The sequence below is a fragment of the Echinops telfairi genome, unplaced genomic scaffold (genome assembly GCF_000313985.2).
Source record: "Echinops telfairi isolate 266 unplaced genomic scaffold, ASM31398v2 ScPeMD7_7439;HRSCAF=8477, whole genome shotgun sequence".
In the NCBI taxonomy this organism is placed as follows: Eukaryota; Metazoa; Chordata; class Mammalia; order Afrosoricida; family Tenrecidae; genus Echinops; species Echinops telfairi.
In genome coordinates, this window is record NW_022111339.1 from 641,783 (window position 1) to 648,721 (window position 6,939).

Consider the following 6,939-nt stretch of genomic DNA (forward strand, 5'->3'; position numbering starts at 1 on the left):
GGCCGTTTTCTCAGAGGGCGACGGGCATCCACTGGGGGCAGTGGCGGCAGGTGGGCGCCGTGGCGGGGTGAGGACGCATCCATCCCCCTCTTGTGAAAAGGAGCAAACAAAGGAAAACGGGCCTTGATCAAGGCCTCTTTGTTTTCTTGAGTTCAAGTTTGCAGCCGGGCCTTGCTGCCGCCTTGGGTTCGCAAGCAAGACAGGAACGATGTGATGTGTCCCGGATCGGATGCTTCCCACACCCACCCCAAATTTGACGTTACCCCACACCTCTGCCTCCACTCCCACCCCCACCCCCACCCCACTCCACGATAACTGAAGAGCCGGTTTTTACTTTCAAAATTGCTGGGAGACCCCTCTCCAAAGACCCTCCACAGCCCTGTCAACCCTTTGGGGTGTTGGCCTTTCAGCCCCGTTAGGGACCCCCAACAGCGTGACAGGCAGTGTGGCGGCGCCTCCCAGTCCCCTTGCTCCCGCCTTCAACGAGTCTTTTTAGCTGCGGCGGAAGGCATGGAGCGCACCTCCCTGACGAGTTACCGCCCGCCAGGCGCGCAGGTGACCTCCCTGACTTACCTGCGCCCCGCCGGGGCGTCCGCGTGGCTCACCGGGTGTCTGTACAGTCTGTGCCCGCCACGGGCGGGTGCGTGTGGGAATCGGCCCCTGCCCTCCTGCTGGGTAATGTAACGTGGCGCCGTGTGAAGACGATGTAAATAGAGTACAAAGGAAACTGGATCTCTGAAGCCTAAGGTTTTGTACATACAGAAACTGCATGGTCTTTAAATTATTGTTTGTCTCTGATGATGTATGCAGTTTCTTTAAAAACAACAAAGTTTTAAAAAAAAAAAAAAACATCTCCTTGACTCCTGTGTGTTGTTTTCTCAACCGTCCACAGGAACCACCCGGAAATAGTCTCCCTTTGGCTTGGGGGTGGAGGTGGGGCCTAGGTTGGTTTATCTAGAGAAAAAAAAACAGTGGCGGGCATAGATGTGTAGGTAAGCAAAGGCATTCCAGTGGCACTCATATGTGTAAGTAAGAGACGTCATCTCACAGTAAGAAGGCAATGCCAGCCTGGCCCCTCTTCCAACCCACGACCTGCAGGCCAAGGCCAGGGAAGGCAAGGCAGGACGCAGGGAGAGTGCAGGCTGGTGGGTTGTGTGGGTCCACATTGGGTAGAAACATGGCAGGGTGCCAACAGCTCTCCGAGTTGGACGGCCTGTGGGGGGTCCCCCCAAGAGGCAGGCAGAGTCCCAGCAAGCAGGAAGGAGAAGGGGCAGAGAGAAAGGGTCCCAGTTTCTTCCATATATAACAAGGCCACACCTCCCAGGAGGGATCAGGCTGGACCCCGCCCATCCATAAATGCCAGTGGACCCAGTCATCGATGACCACAGTGGGTAACCCCACTGGTAGGTCAGCTCATTTGCAAAAGGAAAAAGGGCAGATGTTGGGGGCGGGGAGGAAAGCTGCTTGGATTTGGAATAATTGAGGAAAGAACTAGTCCTGCACATAAATGAACTTTCGAGATCTTTTTTTAAGACTGGCCTTTTGCCTTCCTAGGATTTTTATATTTGGTAAGAATATAAAGTCTATCCTTTACTCATCTAGGAATTAAAACACAGCTGCCATCGAATGGATTCCACACATGGCCGCCTCCGAGGGTCAGAGGAGCATTGTGCTCCGTAGGGTTCTCAGTGGCCGATCTTTCAAAAGTAGATCGCCAGGCCTTTCCTCTGAGGCACCCCTGGGCGGACTCAATCCTCCAACCTTTTGGTTGCCAACAGAGCCTTCCAATTACTTATACAAACCAGGAACTCTGGTCTGGGAGTCATGCGTATCAGTCAGCCTTTGTATCTGTCACCATTCAGCCTCTTATAGCAACGAATGGACAAATGGGGTCTTTGGAGGAATCAGCTGTCCTGCCCCTAAGCAGAATAACCCCAAGGGCTTTTTAAGTACTTCCCCTAACGGTTTTCTGGAGAAGGCGGAGAACTTGTCCTGAACTGCGAAGTCCCCGTGCTCCATCACTTACCCTCTTAACTAGCATGTCTCCCCGAAAGCCAGGAGGGACTCAGAAGGGCTTTCCTTCTTCCTACGAGTCCTGGGGCTGCAGTGGTTACCAGGCGGGCTGCCAGCCACATGGTCAGCAGTTCGAAGGGAGAAAGACTGGGCTTTCTATGCCCGTGAAGAGTTATGGCTTTAGAAACACACAGGGCCAGTTCGCCCTCTCCCCTGTCCTAAAAGGGTCACTAGGAGTCACCTTACTGGCTGCATTCCATTTCTCCCATAGTAAGCATGCCCCAGTACTGGGTCCAGGGCAACTTTTCTAGCAACTTCCCCTTCTAGAATGCAGCCAGCAAGAGGCACCAGACAAACACACTATGCTGCTCACAAGCCCTGGTGCACAGAGTCCCACCAGAGATGTTGCTAAGATGTGGACGCTGACTCAGTAGGTCTGGGTGGGGCTTAGACTCTGCCTTTCCAACCAGCTCCCCCAGGGGAGGCTGAGGCTGCAGGTCCAGGGGCCGTACGTTCTGAGTAGCGAGGACCTGAGAGAGCAGGGAGAACGGTCCCAAGTGAGTCGCTTGACCTTTGCTGGGGTCCAGTCTGGTCGGCTCTGAGCACAAGAGGAGCAACTGCTGCAGGAGGGGCGGGGCCTCACGCCACCCACCCTCCCTTCCTCCTTTGAAGGCTAAGCTGCAGGTCTCACCTGCACTTTCCTAGGGGGTGGGAGAGGGCAAAGGGGGAAGGGTGTGGGCAGCACCCCCAGCAGGCTGTGCTTGCAAGAGGACACCGGACTGACTGGAGTGAGGAAAGGTATGGCTACACATTAGCAGTAGAAAAGGGAGTGTGTCCGTCCACCTCTCTGTGCATGCCACCCTGTGACAATGTAGCCAGCCATTTCATGTCCTTTCTCTGGGCCTCCAATTTCTCATCTGGAAAGTGGTAATGCTCCCCGGGATGCCCTCCAGCCTTTTTGGAACGCGGAAAGCCTTCCAAAAACCCAGAGGCCACAAGCCACGGTCAACCGGTTAGTGGCTTGTGGCCTCTGCGTTTCTGGAAAGACTCAGCCGTCAGTGAAAGGGCAGGCTTTGAGGGCCCTCAGCCAACGCAGCTTCTGGGAGGTCCACGTGGGGCTCCCCGGCGCTCCCCAACAACCTGTGCTCCTGGGGAGTTGGTGGGCCCTGGGCCTGTCCTCTTCCACATGCCCTACTGGCAGACTAGCCCTCTGGGCCTGCACAGCACCCTGGACAGCCTCGGGAGTGGGCAGTCAAGCTGTCCTGGGTAGGACCCATCCTTGTTGCTGGGTCACTCCTACCAAAGATGCTGGGGACACTGCCCGGTGCAACCCATGCCTGAGCCCATCTCCCTCAGCACCTGACAGAGGCCTCCTGATATGGCCAAAGGCTGGGAGCCGATTCTGACTCTGCCTTGCCTTAGCAGGGTGGCCCTGGCCTCGGCCCCCTCCGCTACAGCAGGGGAAGAGCAGCAGCCATTTATTTTGTAGAGCCACTCTGGAGGCTGGTTGAAATGACCAGTGCAGGCCGCTGACAACAGTGCCGACAAGCAGTAAGTCCTCAGCGAAGTGCCCAGGGCCTGCTGCGGCCAGGCGGCTCTGTCTACCAGGCGGCTCCAGAGGGTTTGTAGGGAAGGTGGAATTCAAAGACGGTGTGAGATATCTCCAAAAGAGGGAACCGATTACATGGAACTATGTGTGACCTCCTCCCTGGGGGACAGACAACCGAAAAGTGGATGAAGGGAGACGTCGGACAGGGCAAGATATGACAAAATACCCACTTATAAACTATCAAGGGCTCATGCGGGAGGGGGGAGCGGGGAGGGAGGGGAAAAATGACCTAATGTCGGGGGTTTAAATGGAGAGAAAATGTTTTGAGAAACAATGTACAAATGCGCTTTACACAATTGATGTGTGTATGGATTGGGATAACAGTTGTATGAGCCCCTAATAAATGTTAAAAAAAAAAAAAAAACCTTTTCAAAGCCCCACGCACTTGTCTCACAAGTAGCCCAAGCTCACTGGGCCCCCAGACTGATCTAATTCTTGTCATCGTTAACAGCCCTGCTTCTCCTGTCGCATCGTTCTTCCTCAAATTCTTCAGCCAATGGAACTGCCTGCTGTCCACGCTAGTTGATCAGGAACTACTCCGAGTTAGTTCTAGACTCGATTCTACCCCATCCCCGCATCACTGCTAGCTCACGAAAGCCCTCACAGCCAATGAGTCCTCGCGGTAGCATGCTCCTTCCGTGTAGCCTCGCCCATCTAGTCCTGCAGCCAGCGTGGTCTGCCCACAGACCTGGAGACACCGCGCCTGCTGGGCTACATCCCATCCAAGTACTTGCTTCACCCCGCTGTGCTCCCCCTCGTCCCCCTCCACCCCTGCTCTGTTCTCCTGCTGCAAAGTCCTGGGGCCCTCATGGGTGGCCGATGACGTGCCCATGCGGCTGTATGAAGGCGACCATCTCAGGGATGGCCCGGCTTTACTAAGGTTCTTTGGGTGCTAAGGAGTCCCTGCGGACAAAGGGTCGATGCTAACTGAAAGGGTGAAGGGTCCACTCGGGTGTTTGCCAAAAAGGTCTGGTGACCCGCTTCTGAAAAAAAACCCCGAACTCACTGCCAACGAGTCGATTCCGACTCACAGTGACTCCACAGGACAGAGGAGACCTGCCCCTGTGGGATTCCCAGACATGATTCCCAGAAAGCCAAGTCTTTCTCCCTGAAACCATGCGTCAGTGGAAGCCCTGTGAAGCACAGCGCTGCTCTGAATGCTGGCCCGGGGTCGCCACGTTGGGGGTGGGCTTGAGGGCAGCGAGGCTGCATGGGCGGCCCAGCTCCCCTGAGACTACTCCAAGGGAGCTCACTCAGGAAAGCTGAAGATTGGCCTACAGAGTCAGTGTCTCCGGATGTGCAACATAAAAACCAGCATGGTCTCCATAACTGGCCCCGCCGGCACGTGGCACGTGGCACCCCTGGTTTCTAACTCCTGCTCTCTAGGCATGGGACTGCTATGGATGCCACCATAATTGTCATTGGCCGTCATCGAGCTGTCTCCACCCATGACTCCTCTTGTGTCACAGAGCTGAAGGGCTCCTGAGCATTCTGGCTGTAACCTAAACGGAGGGGGACTCGGAGCCTTTCTTCTGTGGAGCCCCGGAGTACCGTATGTACTCAAGTATAAGCCAACCCGAATATCCACCGAGGCACCTAATTTTACCACAACAACGGCATTAAAAATGTGCTGGGAAATGGCTTATACTCGAGGATATATGGTAGATCCAAACCGTCGCCATCTTTGAGGTCAGCGTCCCAGGCTCTCGGTCCCACCCCTGTTGTGTTTGTCGTTGTTGGTGCTGTTGAGTCGGCTCCGACCCGCAGCAACCCTGTGCACAACAGAAGAAACACTGCCCAGTCCCGTGCCATCCTCACCCTGGTTCCCATGCCTGAGCCCATTGATGCAGCCACGGTGTCAGTCCATCCCGCTGAGCCCCTCCACCTTTTCACCACCCCTCCGCTTTACCAAACAGGATGTCCTCCTCCAGGGACTGGTCTCTCCTGACAATGTGTCCAACATGTGTAACACAAAGTCTGGCCATCCTCGAAGGCGCACTCTGGCCGTACGTCTTCCAAGACAGATTGGTTTGTCCTCGTAGCAGTCCATGGTGCTTTCAATGTGCTTTTCCAGCGCCACAATTCACAAGCATCTGTTGGTTCTTCTATGGTCTCCCGTATTCAATGCCCAACTTTCACATACCTATGGTGGAATACGAGTGTGGTTTTCCGTGACCGACAAGTCAGCTCTGCCCACTAGAATTTCGGCGTACAGCAGAATGACACAGGGCCCCGTGCTGTGCCAGCCTCACAAGCCTGGCTATATTTGAGCCCATTGTTGTGGCCACAGGAGCCCTGGTGTCATGGTGGTTACACATTGGGATTCAATACGCAAGGTCAGCAGTTCAAAACCACCAGCTGCTCCCAGGGAAAAAGATGGGGCTTTCTTCTCCCGTAAAGAGTTACAGTCTTGGAAACTCCCGGGGGCAGTTGGACCCAGCCCTGAGTCAGCATTTGGGTGGTTTGGGTTGGAGCCACTTATCCACGCACCTCGTTGTGGGCCTTCCTCTTTCCTGCTGTGCCTCTACGTTAAATGGCTCACCCCTGACAACGCGTCCAAAGTGCGTGAGAGCAAGCTGCAAAGAGGCCCGTGGCAGTCCTTCCTCCAAGAGAGATGTGTGGGTTCTTAATTCAGAGTCACCAGTTCTTCTGTTTTCATTGCTCACCACTGGCAGACCCCCACTTTGAATCTTGTCCTACATGCCAGGCCCTGGGCAGTGCCATTTCCATATCCCTTTATATCACCCTTATAATGCCCTGGTCACTGATGAAAGCACACAGGGCCCGGCCACCCAGGTGGAAAGTGGAGGAGGGCTTGACTCAGAGTCTATCTGACCTCCGTGGTTGACCCAAGCATGTATTGCATTGTCTCTGCCCTTGCGGATTTGCTCTTTCTCAGCTTCCTTCCATGATCCCAAGTATCCTTCTAAGTGATGACCTCGTTTTCTGACACCCAGGCCCACCTGGCAGAGCAGTAAGGATGGTTAATGTTCTCCAGATCTTCCAGGGGGAGAAGCTGTTTCCAGAACCCAGGTCCCCGCTCCAGCCTGGGGTGGGAAGGCTGTTGTGGGTCTGCTGAGAAGCTCTATTGGAAGGGACCTCGCCCCGCCATCTGACAGTCGGCCCATGCATATGCTTCTTGCCAAGGAGATCACATGGGGCAAGGGCTTGCTGGGCATGAACTCTATCCGAAGCTGCTGAGCAGGCAGGAGGAGACCAGTAGGCCCCCTGGTGACAGAGAGGAAGTGTAAGCTGCTCATCAATCAATCCCGTGGTGCCTCCGGTCCCTTCCCAAAGAGCCAACTTCCAGCAAAAGG